Source organism: Sminthopsis crassicaudata, chromosome 5 (genome assembly GCF_048593235.1).
Source record: "Sminthopsis crassicaudata isolate SCR6 chromosome 5, ASM4859323v1, whole genome shotgun sequence".
Taxonomy (NCBI): domain Eukaryota; kingdom Metazoa; phylum Chordata; class Mammalia; order Dasyuromorphia; family Dasyuridae; genus Sminthopsis; species Sminthopsis crassicaudata.
The window spans coordinates 220,035,294-220,057,460 of NC_133621.1; the positions used below are offsets into that span (position 1 = coordinate 220,035,294).

General features: G+C 33.3%; 1 protein-coding gene and 1 pseudogene across 1 annotated transcript in view; one reads left to right on the forward strand and one right to left on the reverse strand.

Moving 5' to 3' along the window:
• The window catches only part of LOC141542762 (olfactory receptor 6C2-like), a 113,967-nt gene that overhangs the window by 54,340 nt on the left and 37,460 nt on the right, over positions 1–22,167 (forward strand). The gene's annotated exons all lie outside the window — the stretch shown is intronic.
• LOC141543949 (olfactory receptor 6C2-like) lies at positions 736–10,952 on the reverse strand (annotated as a pseudogene).

The window sequence follows — 22,167 nt, forward strand, 5'->3', positions numbered from 1 at the left end:
TACAAGAATATAACAACCCCCCAAAGACACTTTTACTCTACCCCTTTGTAGAGGCATTTATTTTCAGGCTTTTAAAAAATTTAGTGATTAGTTATGTTGTTTTTCATTCTTCTTTCTCATCTTTTAAAATACTATTTTGATATGGAATAGCTCTCTGGAAGAGTAGGGAAAGAACATATAGAAGTTATCAATATTTTTGGATACATGTTGGAACTCCTTAACTCCAGAAAAGTCAAAGACATTAGATATCTTTCTATTTGTCAAGAGGACACTGTTAATTGATTACTGAGGATACCTTTGCTAGGTGCTTTAAAAAACTGAAAAGTCAAACAGACAAAATTAGCAGCAATGGAATCATAGAATTAAAAGGGACTTAGATATCCTATCCAACTCTCATATTACAGGTAGGATTGTGACCAGGCAGAAAGGAAGTGGCTTCACTGTGACCTCAGCTATTTATTTTCTTGACTTCCTGTTTCATGTTCTTTCTACTGAATTAAAGCTTTTCTTTGCATTTATGTTAAGAATAAGGCCTAAAAATGAGACTCTTTTAAGTTCTTAAACAAGACTATTCAGGGAAGTCTCATAGAAAGCATATAGCAGATGAAGATTTAGATATATTTTCTTCTATTTAATACTTAAAAATAGGATTCATCAATTGTAATTTCTGAGCAATATTAACTGAAATTTTCCTTTCCTTTCTAAGGGGCACAGAGACTTTCTCAGAATGTCTTTCTAGCCAGATCCCTAAAATTAAAAGCAAATGCAAATTAATTAATTATCTATTTTGGATTAGCATTGCTTTACTCACCTATATCAGCATGGATGATTGAAAAGTCATTACATTTTTCTTTTCAAAAAATAAAATCAACAGGTCACCTATAATAATGTACAGGTAAGTTGTAACCAGGTTCAGAAGGGCTTTAAAGATCAGAAGATTTTGTATCTAGGCAAGAAGAAAGGGCAAACATTTGACAGATATTTTGGATATAGAAATGACAAGATTTGGTAATTGACTGGATGTGGGAGAATGAGGAATAAGGAAATTTCCAAGGCTGTAAATCAAGGAGTTTCAGAAAAGGGGAGGATTAGGTAGGTCAAAAACAATGAGTCATTTTAGAAGGATGGTGATATAGCACTGACACTTCTCCTACTCCGACTTCTCCTTGTACTCCCTCTGGGCCTTCCTTCCCTCTTCTCCCTTTCCATCTTCTTTTTCCTTTCCCCTCACTTCTCTCCTTCCTTCTCTCTTTGTCTTATTAGCTCATAGCTCCAATTAGACCTATCAAAATGCTGACAAATGAAAAAAAATAACTTAAACAAAAGTCCCCAAAGCAAACCTGATGGAATATGTCTGTATCCCAGGATCAAAAAGGGAAAGAGGAAAGGAATAAGCCTTTATATGATTTCTGGTTTTACATATTTATTTCAATGGAGCATCACAGCAAGCCTGCTAAATCTTATTAGAAGCACCAGTTTGCAGTTCAGTAAGCTGAGCTGAGAGCTGTTAAAATAACTTGCTTGGGATAACAGAGCTAGGAATTTCCTGAGTTTGGATCAGCTCATCTCCCTAATTCCATTCTGAGCACTCTACCCACTGAACAATCAGCTACCTTTCAAAAGTGGGAAATTTTCTCTTCTAAACCTTCAAATATTTGTTACCAGAAAGTTACATTTAGGAAAGACCTTAGTTTTTTGTTTTCACTTGAGATGGCTCTTCTGTAGCTTCTCAAAGGTCACAAATAGTGAAGAACAATCTCTTTATTTATTATACCTGTACTGAGGGTCTTTTGGATAGAACTAACTAAATTGTCTCTCATGCCTGGAATATTCTTTTTACTTAGTACTGTCTCTTTAGAATCTCTGGCTTTCTTCAGGATTCCTCAAACTCAATGTTTTTTTTTTTTTTTTTTTTTTTTTAAACTTTCCTAGTTCTTTTAGATGACAGAATCTTTCTATCTAAGGTTAGTTTTAGTCTCTCCCACATATATCTTATTTGTACCCATTTATTTGCATATTGTCTTATTAGAATAAGAATTAGAGCTGGAGAGTAAGGGTTATTTTCTTCTTTTCTTTGAATCCTCAGCAGTACAATGCTTGGTGCCTAGTCATTGCTTTTCAAGTCAACATGCACTTATTAAGAACTTAACATGTGCCAGATACTGATAAGCTCTGAGGACATGAAAAAAAGGCAAAAATATTGCCTGTTCTCAAATAGACAGTCAGTGAAAATGGAGTTGGGAGATGGAGTACTTTGTGAGAAAAACAGCATGGAAGCCAGTGTCACTGGATCTAAGAGTCAGTAATGGGGAATAAAGTGTAAGAATAGAAAGTTAGGAAGGTTAAAGTGAAGAGATTTAAAATTCAAACAGAGGGTTTATATTTGATCCTGGGATTATAGGGAACCATGGGACCAGAGTCTTGAAGTAGGGAGAATAATCAAAAGGCAATTGTAATGGTGCATAGAATGATGGCTTGTATCAAGGTGTTAATAGTATCAGAGGAGAGAAGAGATATATAGAAGTATTGTGTGAAGGTAGATAGACAGTCTATGGGATATCCAGTTTGAGGTGTTCTTTCGCTGGAGATATGAGAATATAGAGATCAGAAGAGAAGTTTGGACTGAATAAATCAGCATGCATTGAATCCCTGTCTAATTTTCAGTTTCCTTTTTTTCTTTCTGAGGCAATTGGGGTTAAATGATTTGCCCAGGGTCATACAGTTAGGAAGTGTTAAGTGTTTGGGGTCAGATTTGAACTCAGGTTCTCCTGACTTCAGGGCTGATGCTCTATCTACTGTACCAACTAGCTGCCCTCAGTTTCCTTTTTAAGATTATGACCCAAATCATGTCAGATGTTCCCTTTGGTTCTTTCCTAGGGTGCCTCCTTTTTAATAACTACACTGTACAATCTCATCAAACATATATTAAAGTATCAATTTTATATGCAGATGTCTTTTATATATATATATATATGCACAACCCAATTATTCTATTTCACCTGATCTTGAATCCCAATCTCCCATTGGATGATGAATATTTCCAACTGATATTGAATAACTCCAATCTCCTACAGACATCACAAATTTAATTTGTTCCAAATAGAATTTATTAACTTTAATTACAAAACTATCCCTTTCCTTAAGTTCTCTGTTTCTATCAAAGTTCATCTCTTTTATTACAGTCACCCAGGTTTATAACCAAAGAGCATTTTCAACTCTTCATTTTTAGTCATAACCCATATCTAATCACTTGTCAGTTCTTGATAGTTTTTATTTCTATAACATTATTCGCCTCTATCTCTTTCTATCTACTCATACCACAATTGCCTTCTTTCAGATTCTTATTACTTCTCACTTGGTCTATTTAAATAGATACCCAATTAACTGTTCTCCTTCTATGCAGTCTTTCCTCTCTTCAATTCATTATCCATATAACTTTCAAACCAACATTCTCCAGGTTAGATAACATCAGTCCTGATGAAGAAAATGGTGTCTCTATTTACCTTAATAAATAATAATTTTCTCTTTTTAGCATGGAAAGACATTCATATTCTGTCTGTAGTCTGTATTTTTAGTAGTATTACACAAGATTCATTTTCATTTACTCTATAGTCCAAACAAACTGGTCTGCTTTATATCCTATATATGCCATTCTATCTCCAACCTCATACCTTTGCACAAACTGACATATCATACTGCTCTTCAGCTTCATCGCTGACTCTTAGGGCCTCATCCTTCATTCAGCTATAGTGTCAACATTCTATGAAGGACCTTTTTTATTCCCTTAATTGTTAGTACTCTCTTCCCATGGTTTTTCTTTCTGATGTTGAATTATTTCAGTCATTTCATATTTTTGTGACCATATTTTTACCTTGAATGATTTGCCATTTTTTTCTCTAGCTCATTTATAGATGAATACTAGAGGTAAAAAGGGTTTAGTTACTTACTCAGGGTCACATTGCTAGAAATTGTCTGAACCATGAACTCATGAAGATGACTCTTCCTCATTTAAAGCCCAATGCTCTATCCATTGCACCACCTAGCTGTCCCTTCCCTATAATTACATTATATTTCTTTTTTTTTTAATGTGCATATTGCTTCCCCAGGTAGAATGTAAGCTCCTTGAGGAAAACATGTACTATTTCATTTTTGTTTTTGCATTCCCCAAATCTATCTCATTCTGGAATCTTGTAGTTGCTTAAGAAATGCCTATGAAGGGGACAGAATCAAGATGACAGAGTAAAGATGGATTTTTTTGAGTTCTCCAGCAACCCCCTCCAAATATCTTTAAATAATGACTAAACAAATTTTAGAGCATCAGAACACATAAAAATGCAGAGTGAAACAATTTTCCAGCCAGAGTAAACTTAGAAGGGTAGTAGGAAAGGTATGCTGTACCAGGATGGGTATCCAGGATAGCCCCTGTCCCTTTTGGGTGTCAGCAAAGCAGGAGAGGGCCTTTCGGCATCTGAATAAATGGGAGTGTTGACAGTTTCCAGAGCTCTTGGCCCAGAGGTACCAGAATCAATTGGTAGGAAAGATTTGTCTCAATAGGGTGAGAAGGTCTTGGGAATGTAACAAACGAAAGTGATGGCAGAGGCAATGGCAACTTCTTCCACCTCAGCTCAGAGATAATAAAGTAGTTGAACAACTGGTCAGAAGGAAATCTCTTTACTAGCACTGAGGAAAGACTCTGTTGCTTTAGTATACTGGAATGTAAGGTGAAGTGGGGACCCTCCTCACAGTTGCAGGGCAGCAAAGAGTGCTTGTGATCATTCAAATACACTTCTCCTAGGATCATAACATGGTTCAAGAACTATTTGGTCCCTAGAAGAACTTATAGGTCCCTAGAAGGATCTCTGAACATAGCTGCACAAAATCCCTGAAGCTTGGGACATTATACCTTTTACCCTGAAAACAGAGTCCTACTTTAATGAGGAGCTAAAACTGAATAATAGAGTGGGAAAATGAGAAAAACAGAAACCCATAAAAATTAGTATGGTGATAAGGAAAATCAAAATTCACACTCATAAGAAGATAACAGAGTCAAAGCTTACACATCCAAAGTCTCCCCCACAAAAAAGAATTAGTCTCAGGCCATGAGAGATCAAAAGCGATTTTGAAAGTCAAGTAAGAGAACTAAAGGAAAAATTGGGCAGAGAAATTAGAGTGATGGAAAAAGCAATACAAAAAACCAATGAAAAGAATGTCTTAAAAAGCTAAATTGAACAAATAGGAAATGAAATGCAAAAGTTTACTGAGGAAAGTAATTCCTTAAAAATTAAATTGAGCAAATAGAAGCTAATGATTTTATGAGAAATCAAGAAACAATAAAACAAAACTAAAAGAATGAAAAAATAGGGGCAACTAGATGGCTCCGTGGATAAAGCATTGGCCCTGAAGTCAGGAGCACTTAAGTTCAAATCCATTTTCAGACATTTAATCCATCCTAGCTGTGTGACCTTTGTGACTTAATCCCAATTGCCTCAGGGAAAAAAAAGAATGAAAACATAGAAAACAATGTGAAATATCTCATTGAAAAAATAATTGACCTGGAAAGTAGACCCAAGAGAAATAATCTTAAGATTAATAGTCCACCTAAAAACCATGATCCAAAAAGAGGCTTGATTTCATCTTTTGAAAAGTTATCAAAAAACACACACACACACACAACACAAAAAAAAACCAAAAAACAAACAAATAAACAACTAGTCCTGTTCTAGAAATAGAGGGTTAAATAGAAGTTGAAAGAATCCACCAATCACCTCCTGAAAGAGATCTCAAGATGAAAATTCCCAGAAATATTGTAGCCAAATTCTGAGACTTCTACATCAAGGAGGAAATATTGCAAACATACAGAAAGAAACAATTAAAATATAGCAAAACCTCAGTCAGAGTGACACAAGATTTACATTGAAGGATCAGAGAGGTAGGAATGTTATTTGGAGAGCAATGGAGCTAGGACTACAATCAAGAATCACTTCCCGAACCCAAAACAGAGTATAATCCTTCAGAGGAAAAGGTGGATATTCAATGAAACAGAGAACTTTCAAGCATTCATGATATAAATATCAGAGCTGAATAGAAAATTCGACTTTTAAATACAGGACTCAGAAGCATAAGAAGGTAATCAGGAAAAGGAAATCATAAGGAACTTAATAAGGTTTATCTGCTTACATTCCTACATGGGAGGATGATACTTTTGATACATAAGAGCTTTATCTTTATTATATCAGTTAGAATATATGTAGACAGAAGGCACACATGTGAGTTGAGTATGATGAGATAACATCTAAAAAATTAAAATTAAGGGGCCAGAAAAGAATGTACTAATAGAAAATGAAAAATAGGCACAATGGTGTAAATTATTTACCATAAAAGTGGCAAGAAAAAACATTCTTTGAGATTTCCTCTATGGACATTTTGCCTTCATCTGATTTGGTGTTTTGGTTTTCTTTTTCACCACAGTAGCTTTCTATGGTCAAAATTCTTTTCTATTTCTTGCTCATTTTCTTTCCTTTTCTTTGGATATTCCTTCTTCTTTTTTTTTTTTTTTTTTTTTTAAACTTATGGTTGAGCTCTGCTCCTGAGATAAGATGGTGTCCCAAGCTTCCTGTGCAGCTCTGAGCTTTGGCTTTGAGCATAGGGGCCCCTTGTGTTTGCAGGGGGTAGCTTTGCCTGATATTTTCAGGAAACAGTTTAGTTTTCCGAAGTTTGTTTTCTGGGCTGATACTAGAGGCTGCCCCACTGATTTGCTGCACTACTGAGCCAAGACTGAGGATCTCAGTTGCTGATTTGCTATGATTAAGACTCAGAGTCTGTCTGACTTGGGCTGAATATCCTTTTCACTGCCATAAGACTGATCTTTCTTGAAATTTTTCTAGTCTATCTTGGACTGGAGAATGATTTCATTCCATCAAACTTTGTTCAAAAACTTGATGTCATACAGTTTTCAAGGGAAATGGGGTGAGCTCAAGCAACTTCTTGGCTTCACTCCACCATCTTGACTCCATTCTCAGAAGTTGTGAACCTTACTCTCATCAGAACTGGCTCAGAGGAAATAACATACATACCCTAATAAGGGCACACAATCTATCTTATCCTACAGATATGTAAGAGGGGAAGGGCATATGGGAAGGAGGGAGGGTAATAAAAGAGAGCATATTGGGGAGAGGGTGATTAAAAGCAAAACACTTTTGAGAAGACACAGAGTAAAAAGAATAGAATATGTGGGGCAGGTAGCAATAGTAACTGCGAAAAGAATTTTGAAGGAAATTTCTCTGATGAAGGCCTAATAAAATCATGAATATCATTTGATACTCAACATAAACCCCCAAAATTGGTTTAAAAAAGAAAAGGACTTATATGTACAAAAATATTTATAGCAACTCTTTTATTAGGGCAAAGAATTAGAAATTGAGGGAATGCCCATTAATTGGAGAATGGTTAAATAAATTGTGGTATGTGACTATGATAGGATATTATTGTTTTATGTGAAATGATGATCAGGATGCTATCAGAAAAACCTGGAAAATCCTCCATGAACTCAAGCAAAGTGAAATGTACTATGCATCAATAGCAATGTTGTGGGATGATCAGCTGTAAATTACTTTGCTATTCTCAGCAGTACATGATCCAATACTACTCTGAAAGACTTATGATGAAAAATCCTATCCATACCCAAAGAAAGAAATAATTGTGTTTGAATAGAGATTAAAGCATACTTTTTTAAACTTTATTTTTCTTGAGGGTTTTTTTTTGAGGGGGGAAATTTACATTTTCTTTTGCAACATGAATTTTATAGAAGTGTTTTGCATAACTTTACAACTTAATAGGGATTTGGGTTGGGGAGATAAGAAGAGAATCTAGTGTTCAAAGTTTTAAAAACAAATGTAAAAATGGTTTTACATGTAACTGGGGAAAATAAAGATATTAAATAAATAAAAAATTAAATAAATGCTTAGTGATAGATTAGTGAATTTAATTTTCTTCAGAGATCCAGTTGACTTATAACCCAATTTTTTCTTTTTATAATAAAAAGTAAGTTTGTTTCTATGATACATTCTTTATTTAGGAAGTTATGAGTTCTTTACTGTTTATATTCCTTAAATTAATTTTTTTTGGATTTTTGTATACAAATGTTTATTGTTTCTGGCTTTTTACATGAATGATTTCTTTTAACTGATCAATTTTGGTAAATGGTACTTAATAGGTATCATTTTTATTATTCCTCTTCAGAAGATAACAGGAATTTTTCCAGACTAATTTTTTTTAGCTATTATCTTTCTCATTATCTAGATTTATTTGTTTCTCAAAAAATATTAAAGTGTACAATTATTATCTTACAATTTATATAGTTTTTCCATTGAGTTAGTTTTCATTTATGATGTTAGCACTATGCCACTTATCAATATGCATTTAATAAAATTCTTTGTGATGCCTTAAAACATAATCTATTTTTCTTATTTATGATTTTGACCTCATGAATTTTTGTTGTTATCTAAAGTTATCTACAACTGCAGAAATTTTGGAGTTTTATTATCTTGAGATATTTTTTCTCCAGTTCTTTATTTTCTTTTTCTTTTTTCCTTGCATGCAGAAAATTGTTGGATTTTATTTTCTTATGCTTTTTCTCATTATCTTTCATTTCAATGATGAGTTTAATCCATTCATATATGAAATTATAATTATCTAGTTTGTGTTTTCTTCAATATGATACTTTTGCATTAAGAGCCCATCCCCTTTATTTTTCTTTAAATCAGAATTTGGTTTTAGTCTCTTGAAGCATTGGTTGTATACAAGAGGTTATTTAATTTGTTTTATTGCATAGAGCTTTTGAATTTGTTTTTCCAAAATCAGTACCTACATACTAATATTTTTATTTAATCTCTCTCAGCTTCTGAATGTTTTGTGTTTCTACTTGTGGTTGACAGTCCTTAAATTATATCTTTCCTCCCATTAAATCAATGAAATTCAACAAACTCTTTTATATGTGCAAAGAATTATTATGTACAAAGTATTATGCTGAAGATGAATGATACTTTTTCCCTATCACCTAGCAGCTTCCAATAAAGTTGGGAGAAAAAGGTAGATATACCAAGAATGCTAATACAAACTAGAATAAAATGTGTTTAAATGCACAGAAGAGGTACAAGGTACAAATACAGTATTATAGAAGATTTAAAGAGATGCAGGTTATTTCTATTTTGATTGGGATCAATGATCATTTTTGAAAATCATATTGGTGTTCTTCATAGGCAGGAAATTAGTCATATATAATCAGGCAGTGCGAATAAAGACGTTATATATAGAGAGCAGACAAGGAAGAAGAATAAGGAGAGATACAAAATATAGGCAACAGTTTGGGATATTAGCAGAGAGAATAAAGCTTGTTGAACTAAATGACTTTTATGGTTATTTTAAAGTAGTAGAACTGATTATTCCATGCCTATCTCATACAGGAATTCCTTATATATGATTTTGGGAGGGTGATAGAATTTGTTTTAGTGCTTCTAGGTGTGATGGTGATGGTTTTGCGAGTGGGAGTAGTTAAGAAGATAATATATCATGAGAGAATTTGACAAAGAAAGGGAGAAGAATGAAAAAATAAACTTTTACTACTTGGGTGTATGATCAATTCTCAATATAAGAGAAAGGAAATGTGAAAAGGTTACAGTGAATGGATTGTGGATAAAGAATTAAATTTCAAGGGAAATAAAAAAGGGTAATGGAATACAAGACAGATGGTTAAAAGTTAGTCAGATTTTCTTTTATTATTTGGAGTCAGGTTTTTTGTTTTGTTTTGTTTTGTTTTGTTTTATTTTTAGTTCTTTATTGCTTTGAGAAGAAAAAAAAAATTTTTTTTCTAGAGTCCTTAAGAGTTTGTATCACGGGGCAGCCAGGTGGCATAGTGGATAGAGTACCAGCCCTGAAGTCAGGAGGACCAGAGTTCAAATCTGGTCTCAGACACTTAACACTTCCTGGTTGTGTGACCTTGGGCAAGTCACTTAACCCCAATTGCCTAAAAAAACAAAAAAAAAAAAAAAAAAAGAAAAAGAAAAAAAAAAGAGTTTGTATCACTTGCTTGTTTCTTAGGACATAAATTGAGGGGTTCATAACAGTGGCAATTGAAGTTGTGAGTACTGACACCACCTTATTCAAAGCCACTCCTTCTTTTGCAGATGGTTTGATATAGATAAAGATGCAGCTTCCATAAGTAATGGAGACAACAATCATCTGGGAGGAACATGTGGAAAAGGCCTTTTTCCTTTCCTGAGCTGAGGGAAATCTAAGAACTGTCCTAATAATGAATGCATAGGACAAAACCCACTAAGAATAAGGTGATAATGAGTGTTACCCCAGCAAAGATCGAAACCATCCTCTCTATAAATTGTGTCTGAGCATGCAATATTTAACATGGGAAATGCATCACAGCCAAAATGATCAATGACATTGGAGTTACAAAATTCCACCCAAAGACCCAGACTAATTGGTGGGAGGATGATCATGAACCCAGCCAACCAAGAACTCACTAGCAGCTGGCTATAGAGTTTGCTGTTCATGATGGTTGTGTAGTGCAGAGGATTGCAGACAGCTATATAATGATCATAAGACATGGTGGCTTGAAGAAAAAATTCTGTTGCCCTAAGAAGGATGACAAAAACATTTGGGCAAAGCAACCATGATAGGTAATACTATTGTCCCCAGTTGACAAACTATAGAAATATCTGGGAATATGGACTGTTGGGAATGCCACTTCTAAAACAGAAAAATTTCAGAGGAAAAAATACACCTGTATCTTAAATTGTGTATCCATTAAGGTAAGAATAATTATACTTCAATTATACTTGAAAGATATGTGAAAAAAAAGAAAGATGAAAATCAGAATCTTTAGTTGGGGATCATGTTAGTCCTTGAAGGATAAATAATGTAATCCCTATATGATTTCTCATACTTGATTTCTGATAGACCTATGTATAAAAGAAGAGAGGGATTAGACCTGAAGAGGAGGGTGACAAAATGTATTAGCTTTGGGAACCAGATGGAAAATCGATGCAAATTATTACTGTACTTTAAAAACAATATCACTAATGTGTTGACTTGGATATCTCTCAGCTATAACCTAGGGAGATTTAGTAATGGGTTTGTTTATAGATTTTTTTTTAGCAGTGTTCTGTCCCACTTTTGTCTGAACATTATCTACATTCATTCATCCCACCTTTCTTTATGGCTATTATAACTAATAATTTGCATTTCAATCACCTTAAAAATCTTATTACTAACTACTGAATACCTAAACAATTCCTTTTTCAGAAAAAGAAATTGAAGATGCAAGAAACAATCTCCCTAAGAACCCCCCCCTCACCCCAGGATGGAATACAGATGGATATAGAGTTGAATTCTCTTAACTATTTAAAGAATAAATAGTTTCAATATACTACAAACTATTTAGAAAAATAGGCAAAAATGGGGCCCTAACAAATTGCTTCTATAACACAAATGTGGATTTCAGGCATGCATCATGAAAAGCTAAAAAGAAAACTAAAAACCAATTTCCCTAATGAATATTGAAGCAAAATATTAAATAAAGTACACATATAATATAAATTATATATATATTCAATAAAAGAGATTACAGCAATATATCAGAAAGAGTATATGTTATGACTATGTAGGATTTATACCAGGAATGCAGGACTGTTTTAATATTGGGAAAATTATAGGCATAATTGACCACATCAATAAAAAAATTACAAAAATCATAGTTATAACAGGAGATGCAGAAAATGTTTTTGATAAAATACAACAACCATTTCTACTAAAAACTGGAAGTCTTAGGACAAAATGGACCTCTCCTTGAAATGACAAGTAGTATATAACTAAAATTAATATCAATATTACCTGTATTTGGGATAAAATAGAAGATTTTTCCAAAATTAGTTAAAACAATGAACAACTTTGGAAAAACTGCAGCATATGCAATAGATCCAGATAAATCATTAACATTTCTGTGTATTCTGAAAAAAAGTCTAGTAGGAAGAGATATCAAGGAAAATTCTATTTAAAATAGCTGCAAACAATATAAAACACTTGGAAGTTTATTTGCCAAGAAAAACCCAGATACTATATTAACACAATCACAAAAGCCTTTTCATAAAAATAACTGGAGAATTATGAATTGTTCATGAGTAGGTCAAGTCCATATAATTGAAATAATAATTCTACCTAAATTGATTTACTTAAAAACTTAAAAAGCATTATTTTATAGAGCTAAAAGTAATAAAAATTCATCTGGAAGAATGAAATGTCAAGAATATTAGTGTATTTTGTAATCTGGTAATTTTTTCCTTCTTAAGAATGAGATGCTACATGCTATGCCATTCGATGAACATATAGTTAATATATTATTACATATTTATATAGTTTATGTATTTTTCTAAATTTAGTTTGTTTTAAATATGTATATTTACATATATAATATAATAAATAATATATTGTTCATTGCTATCTGAAAGTAATTTTGTTCCACATCTCATTTTGCTTCAGTATCATTATGATTTAAATTTATTTCTTGTATGCAGCAAAAAAATGGGTTTTGTTTTTAAATTCATTTTGTCATTGTCTTTCCTTGTACTGAGGAGCTTAATCTGTTCACATGTAGGATTATAACAAGTATTTTTTTTCCTCCATTAAATTTCATTTCTTTTTTCATCTCAAAAAACCCAAAAACCCAACCAACAAAAAACAATCTAACAGTTTGATATTGGCTAATACAGTGGTGGATCAGTGGAATAGATTATGTATAAAATACACAATAATATGTGATCATAGCAATTTAATATTTGAAAATAAAACACAAGAATCTGAAATTTCGGGCAATTTTGGGAAGACAGAAAAGGTCTTTGATAAAAATTAGACCAACATATCATACTGTTTACCAAGATAAGGTCAAAATAGGCATGTGATTTACACATAAATGGTGAGATTATGAGTAAATTATGGGAGCATAGAAAATTTTAATTGCCAGATCTATTAAGAGAAGAACTCATGACTAAAATATGGAAATAATCATGCAAAATAAAAGAATAATTTAATTGCATGAAATTAAAAAGTTTTTGCACAAATAAAGCTAATGCTGCTAAGATTTGAAGAAAAGCAAAAAAAGTGAGGAAAAAATTTATATAGTAGATTTTTTTGATAAAGACCTCATTTCTTAATTATATAGGTAACTGAGTTAAATTTATGAAAATAAGAGCCATTTTAAAAATTGAGGACTCGTGAGTCCATTTTACTCAATTTAAAAAATGTAACCCTATAGATACAGGTATATAAAATAAGCATACAAATCAAACATTTATTGATAATAAATCACAGTTTCAATGACCCACATATTCATTACATGATCCACAACAGATTATAAACCACAGTTTAGGAAGCTTTGCCTTAATTGATAAATGGTCAAAGAATGTAATGGGACAGTTTTCACAAGGAGAAATCAAAGCTATCTACAGTGAAACATGTTTTGAATTGCTATTGATTAGGAAAAATGCAAATTAAAACAACTCTGAGATACTACCTTATGCATATCAGATCGGCTAAGATGACAGAGAGAAAAATGACAAATGTTGAAGGTAATGTGGGAAAATCAGGACATTAATGCTCTGTTGGTGAAAGTATGAATTGGCCTAACCATTCTGGAGAACAAGTTGGAACAATACCCAATGGGCTTTAAAACTTTTCATCACTACTAGGTCTGTTTCCCAAATAATTTTTTAAAAAAGGAAAAGGACTTATATGTACAAAAATATTTAAAGTGGTTGTTTTTTTATGGTGTCAAAGAATTGAAAATTAGAGAGTGCCTATCAATTGTGAATTACTAAACAAGTTGTGGTATATGTTTGTGATGGAATACTATTTATAAAAGGCTGAAACTCTGAATAGGTGCATTTGAATCAGACAACCAAGCACTTAAGGTTAATTACCTATTGGACAATAACTCTTTTATTATGTTTGGAATTTTTCTTCTCACAGTTAATGCTAGCTCAATACTTGGGGTTAAGAGAATTGTAAGGAGGGATTAGGGGGGTGGAGTGAGACAAGCCAGAGTCACTTTGAAGGAGGACAATGAAGAGGGAGGTTGGTGGAAAGTTTGTGGCAGGTTTTGTTCATCCCCTTCACTTCTCCCCCTAAAGACCAAAGACTTGCTTATCATGAATCTGGGTGATTCGGGGGCCTCCAGAGGGCTAACCCGGACTTTACAACTATTGTGCTATAAGAAATAATAAAAATGAAATGAGCAGAAAGAGTGAGCAGCACACAGTAACAGCAATATTGTAATGATAATCACTTGTAGCAGATTTAGCTACTCTGAAAAATACTGTGATTAAATAAAATTACCAAGGACTTGTGATAAAAAATGCCATTCACCTAAAAGAAAAGAGCTGATGAACTTTGAGTGCATGTTGAAGTACAATTTTTTTTCTTTTTCTTTTTTTTTCAACATTGCTTATATAAAATATGCTTTGCATGATTTCCATATATAACTTCATATTATAATAGCATATTCCCACTCCCTAAGACTTTCCCCATCACAGTGACACTGAATCCTTGTCTATTCAAGTATAAACTCCATACTTTGTCCTCAGTTTTCCACTCCCTTATTTCTATTTCCCTCAAATTTCTTCAACTTTGATCCCCTCATGCCCAGCATCCTAGTCAGATTCAACCTCTCCCTTTTGCTGTGTTCTCTGTAATATTTGCTCAGTATCACATTTATCTTAAATTTATCTTAAGTTGATGGGGGTTAAGGTCCCTTTAAGATTCCTTTCTGATTCCCAACCCCCCATGGCTGAAGAAGCTAGGATCTTTGACTCACAAATCCTGGTCAAAAGCACCCTTTTTGAATTCCAATGATATCCGGGCTTTCCCAGCCCCCACCGGATCTGAGCTAGCTTGGGCTTTCTTAGTCCCCCACTATCTGCTCAGATTTCCCCAACCCCCACAAACAGCTTCTTCCTTATCTAAGGACCCATTGAATTCTATTCAAATTCTAACCCTGGCTGAAGCTCAGGCTGGAGGCCAGCCTGGGACTCTACCCATGGGCCCCTTCAGATTGTCCAAAGCCCCCCTATTATAAAAAGATCCAGACTGGAGTCTACTCTTTGCAGAGGTCCCAAACATGGCATCCTTACGCTGGTCATGTCAAGGATTTCTGCCCACCAGAGCCACCCTAGCTCTGGTGTTTTCCTACCTTTTAATCTTACTTCCAAACCCTACAATAAACTTTTTTTTTTTTTTTTTTTTTTTTTTTTTAATCAATCTAGGCTTTTAGGCCTGTAAATTCCTTTACAGGGGACTCTGTGTTGTCACTAGACTTATCCTTGCACCAAACCAAAAGGGGTTCCCCCTTTCCTAACTCTCATCAAAGTCATTTTTTTTTTCACTTTTTATTTTCTGGTCCTCATTGAACCTTTACTCTTTAAAAAAAAAAAAAAATATATATATATATATATATATATATATATATATATATATATATATATTTGCTTGACTCACACTGGGCAGTGTCAATTTTACTTTCAGGCACACACCTCATCTCTATTGATAGAATTTTCTCATCAAGAAAACTCCTTGACTCATGGTGAGAGATTTGAAATATCCTTTTTCTTAATCACCATTTCCAGATTCTTTTATCACTACCATAATTTAGCAGCTTTTCCTTTGAGATTCATGCTATTTAAATTTGTCACCCAACCTAGGTTTTGGTAGTCATGTTTAATTGATTTCCAGAGCATGAGTCTTCCTTCCTCAATGAGTTCAGTACTTGTCTTAGAGTCTTTCTGTTTACCACAACTCTGGTCCTCATACTAGACAATTTCAATATACATAATTACATTCTCTCAAATATCATAATCTCTCATTACTTTAATATATGTAATTTTTATGATATATTCCTCTCTCTATATTAGCTATACATGATCCTGTCATTAGTTATAAGTATTCCACTTCTATGTGTATAAACTCTAAAATTAATTTAGCTGTTCATAATAATTTAATTTCCCAAGGCCTCATGTCTCCTAACCTATTTCTTTTTCAAACCTACATAATTTTATTTTCCCAAATACATTTAGTAGCTTATACAAAGTCCTTCTGATAAAACCTTCTTTCCTTAATCTTAGGAACTAAAATCTACTTCTAATCTCTTCTCAGAATGAATTTCTTACTTTATCAGCCTCTTCATATTATTTTTCTTCACTCTCATTCCATTTAATCCCTCAGATTTTCCTATTCTCTACTCCATTTTCCATGCAGTTATCAAAGTGATTTTTGTCTAGCAAAGGGATTGGATCATGTCACTTTCCTTGTTAAAAAATTATAGTGATTTTCTCCTGCTTCTAGAATAAAATATTAGCTCATTTATTTGACTTTTAAATCCTTTCTCAATCGAGCTTCAGATTTCTAGTCTTATTACATATTAATCTCTTTCATATTCTTTCTATTCCAGAAAAAATTGGTCTGCTTGTTATTCTCTATATAGGGCATTTAAGTTACCATCTCTAGGTCTTTGAATAGGTTGTTTCCCATGCCTGAATGCATTCCCTTCTCTCCTCAATCCTGTGGTATCCCTAGCTTCCTTCAAAGCTCAATTTCCATGTCATCTCTAAGCTTCTCTTGATTCCTCTGTTGCTAGTGTCCTGTCCCCAGAAATTATTTTAGATATATTTTATATTTAAATTTCTGTGTGTTTTATTCCTTTAATATAGAATATAAGTTTTTTTGAAGACAATGGACTATTTTGTCTTTGTCCTTGAATCTTCAGCACTTATTACAGTTCCTGGAAGATAGGAATACTTAAGAAATGATGGAGAACTTTTATATAAACATCTGGGATGTGACATGATGATGTTTGAGAATAAAGTAGGTATAGTGGTATACAACTCCTAAAATTACAAAACTGTGGCTCATTTTCTTCTATGCATAAAGTAGATATAACTCTGATGAAGGTCCAAACCAAATGTTATCACTTCCTTGACCTCAATTTCTTTGTTTTTGAAGGTACTGAGTTATGCTTATTTTTCCCTCAGGGGAAACAAGGAAACTTGTAACCAAAGACACAAAAAATATGCAATATAATTAATGATCTTGTTGTTTGTTTTGCAAGAGAGAGAAGATCATATTAATTTGTTTCTGCAAAAGCCATGCATATTTCATAGTGTTTTTTAGTCTGCTTACTCTGCTGTAGGTGCATGAGGATGCTATGAATGTACAAACAAAGCAATCCTAAGGGATTCAGCGTTAAGCAGCATTAATTAATCTTCCATGTAATCACCTTTGTCTGGTGCCCTCAGAGACCAGAGAATAAAAGAATAATATTGAATATAGTATTCAACAATAGATAGACATACAAACAGTGCTTGATAGTGTGTATTATCAGAGGGATTCTTAGTCAAAAAGCAAGAAAGAAGCTATTGGGAATTCCCTAGACCAGGACAGATTTCAGAGGAATCTCAATCACTTTATGTCCTACAGGATTTTGAGATATGTCATCATCTTCTATTGTAGTTTTTCTTCCTGACATCATGGTGCAATAATGAGTCCTTCAAGGATTTCTAACTCTTTGGTAGGGGTAGTGCCTCTACGTTGTCCACACATCATGACCTTCTATGTTTCTCATCTTCTATAATTATTTTTTATTTAAAAAATTTAAAATTTAAATCTTAAATAGAAAATTTTAAAAAAGGAACAAAACCCCCCACTGTCCTGTGCCCAGCAGAACTTGAGAGGATCCAAATAATGTTAACAATAATTTTTCACTTCAAGTAACTGTATATATTGTATTCAATACATTATATCTCAGAACTATCCATCTTTATTTCCTTGTAGATTTTCTTTTGTTTGCTGCTGAGCACTTTTTACTTTGTTAGTTATTTTTCTCCCTATATTCCTCCCTGGCCCCCACCATCAGGCTACAGTTAAAACCAGATACATTTATATACATTTATACATATATACATACATATATATACATATATATATGTATTTTTTGAATACCTCATTACTAATGACATCTTAGATATATGATTTACACTTCTATGTATAAAATACAGTTTTTTTTAGTTCCTTGAAAATAGTTTTGATATTGGCTTTTATATGTTAATTTTTCTATTGAGTTCTATTCTATTCTATTGAGTGTATACATATACCTACACATACATGCATACTAATTTTCTCATTTTCTATCCTTCCTAACTCTCCTGTTTTACTAAATTAAGTAAACTTAAGGGAAAAGTTCCCTATTGCATCAAAAATCAAATATTAAAATCTTTTCTCTGTATTTTACAGTCTTTTATAATCCAGCACTTTATTTCTTTTTAGCTTGTTACTCCTATCCTGAATATTCTTCAATTCAGCTATACCATAGTACTTGTTTCTTTCAAACAACAAGCCTCTTGTGTTCCTATTCTATCTTTGTTCCTTATTCCTGGAATCATCCTCCCTTTTATTACTCACTTTGGATCTTTTATTCTATTGGGAATAGACTCTTCTTATGGCAAACCTGTTGCTTGCCTTGTTGTTACTTAACTTTCTTACCTTGATGGGGGTTGAGGTCTCTTTAAGCTAGGAGCTTTTGATTCACAAATCCTGGTTAAAAAGCACCCTTTTGAATTCCAATGATATCCGGGGTTTCCCCAGCCCCCACCAGATCTGAGCTAATTTGGGTTTTCCTAACTCTCACAAACAATTTCTTCCTTATCTAATAACCCATTGAATTCTATTCAATGCTGACCCTGGCTGAAAACCTGCCAGGAGCTTGTGACTCCACCCACCTTCAAGTTTATAAAAAGGGAAACCCTTCGAGGCCACTCTTTGCAGGAGCCCTCCCAAACATGGTATCCTTATGGCCATTTAAGGGTTCCTGTATCCCCACTGACCACCTCTGGCCCTGGTGTCTTTCTACTTTTACTCTTACTTCCAAACCCCAAATAAACTTTTTTTTTTTTTTAATCAATCTAGGTTTTTGGGCCTGTAAATTCCTTTAAAGGGGACTCTGCGCCATCACTGGACTATCCTTGCACTTACCCAAAAGTGATTCCCCCTTTCCTAATTCTCATCAACCTTTGCCCCAAGGACTCTCTCATATTCTCTCCCCCCTTTCCCTCCTTCTTTATTCTTTTCCTAATAATTTACACACCTTCTCCTACTCCCTTTAATCTATATATTTCTAGACTACCTTGCCTTATTGTATTCTCTCCCCCTCTTATTTCTTTATAGATTTTAGAGGGTGTAATCTTCTAGGCATACAAATGTATTGTTTCTCTTTAACCCATTCCCAATGTGAGCAGGATTCCAGAACTACCAATCCTTCTTCCCCATATAATTCCCCTATCAGTTCTTGCTCTTGAACCTCATTCATATAGTATAATTTCTACATGGTTTTGCTTTTTAGAATCACATCATACACAGCTCTTTCCCAATCTTTTTTTTTTTTGAATAATTGCTCATGACATCTTAGACATATGGTTTACACTTTGTTCTTTTCTTAGTTCTTTGAAAGTAGTTTTGGTATTGGTGTTATTTGTTAATTTTTCTATTGAGTTCAAGTTTTGTCTGCAGCAAAATCCTTAAACTCTGACAGTATAATTAATATCCTTTTTTTTTTCATTCAGTATTACACCTAATTTTTCTGGATGCAAAATTTTTGGTCACAACACTAGTTCTTTTGATTGTTGATATATAATATTCTAGGTTATACATTCTTTTATTGCAGCCATTGACAGATCTTGTGTTATTACAACTGTAGTTACAACATATTTGGATTTGCTATTGTTGTTATAGCTTGGAAAAATTTGTCTTTGATCTAAGGGCTTTGAAATTTGGCAATGATATTTCTGTAGTTTTTCTTATAGGATCTCTTTCAGTTGGTAATTAGTAGATTTTTTTCTATTTCTATTTTACTGTCTTATGCTATTAGTTTAGTACAATTTTCTTTATTGTATTCTCGTGCTTAAGGTTTTTTTTTTTATCATAGCTTTCAGGTAGTCCATCATTCCCTCCTTGATCTGTTCTTTAGATCTGTTGTTTTTCTTATTCTCTTCTTTATTTTTATTCTTTATATTTTGTCCCATTATTTCTTGGTCTGTTATAACTTTACTGGCTTCCCTTTGCCCAATTCTAATATTCAAAGAGTCTCTCTGTATGTCTGGCTATCTATCTATCTATCTATACATCCATCGGTCTATCTGTCTGTCTATCTATACATCTATACATTCTCAAGCAGGACTATATATCTCAGCAGCACAGGTGGGCCTGGCATTTCTTATTAGCAGAGGTTCCCTTAATCTTCTCAGACTCAGTGCCTAAACTCTTCATAAAGTTTCTATGGTTGAAGCTAAGGCTCCTTCTGAACCCAACTAGCCCTAGGACTCTCGACTTATGGGTTCAGCAGAACTAGCCTAGAGTTTTCTTTACTTCACACTGGCCAAATCTTCAGCTTGTTTTGTTTGTGAGGTAAATCTGGAGAACTTGGAATTTTTTGATTTATATGCCATTTTCTCAGAATCCTCCATCTATGATTTTTTTTTAAATAACTGCATTATGGGAGAGATTGGCATCCTTCTGTATCCTTTCATATTGTGTGATTCTTCCACAAATCCTTCATGAAAGATTTATTAGAATGAATTGGAGGTATTTCTTGAGTCCTTCAACATTTCAACTACCCAGGACAAGATTTGGATTGTCCAACTTGTACTTCCACATTTTCTCTATGATTCTGTGACTTCCATTTCTGATCATATATTTCTTCTATCAGAGCTTTATGTTGCTTTTTAAGTGTAATGTTCTAAGGATACTTATTAAAGCCATCACAGTAATTTCCCATAAGATTCTACCCTATAGCATAAAGTCTTTCAAAATAGAAACAAAAAAATTATCATGTCTGACAGTATATCCACATAATTCCAAGTAGAAACTTAGATTTTTAAAAAAACAAAACTTCTGACCACAAAGACTTAAAAGAATGCTTTAAGAGATGAAGCAAGAGATATCAAATGAAATATCTAGGGAGGAAAGAATGGCAAAGAGAATTGTCAGCTTTAGAAAATAAAGACCTCAAATATGCAATGGGGCCAAACACAAAAGTGAAACACAATTCAATACAAAATGATGGACAAATGGAGCAACAAGAAATTTTTTTGAAAGAATCAAAAGTTTGAAAAAAGAACAACTATAGGTAAGTAATGGACACCAACATTATATATAATACATAACTGTATGCAAATATAATCATTTTATGAATTCAAATAATTATATTCCTGTGAAAGGAGTTATCTCATAGGGGAAACTAAAGCAAAGCAAATTTAAAAAACTTTATTGAGAACTCCAAATTTGAAAAAGAGAAATAAATGAAAACAATCACACAATTAGAAACTAAATTGTTCTTCTGGAAAATATTCTAGCTATAAAAATAGCATTTATTTCATTAATTTGATAAAAGGACAGGATGTGCTAAATTTGTTGGATAACTCCTATTACATGGGTATAATGTGGCATTGAATTTTATTTAATCAAGTTTGATAGACTAAGTAAAGGATAAAACAGAGAGGCAATAAAAGTTGGATGGATAGCTGAAATGAGGGTCAAATGCAGAAATTGGAAAAAACTGGACTTGGACTTACATGAGCCCAGCTAGAAGTTTGAGTGTGTATTTGTGTGTATCTTACTTCCATGAATATAATTGCAGATGATCTTCCTCAATGCTGTCAAAATTGGATGCATGCTTCAGTAAAATTAAGGATTTGTATCCTGTTTGGTTGATAAAGGGGAAGAGAAAGTGTTAAGACAGGCAACTTTGTATATTATAACCTCACTGCCATCAAAGCACTACAGTAAATCATGATGAAAAAAGGCAAGTATAGAACTCATTAAAGCAAGTATATTCTATCTTCATAACCTTTGAGAGCATCCCGGCACAAATAGGCCATGTGAACATTTGGAATAAATAGGGCTCAAAATTGGTTCATCTTATGTTTCTTTTGAGTGATTACAATTCTGCTTCACTCGTAAAGCACAAGGTGTTCTTTTATTTGGGCATGTCATGCTGAGTTATCCTTTGCCACTGTCTCCCATGACATGAAATTGATTCCAAAATTCTTCAGAGAGACCTTGACA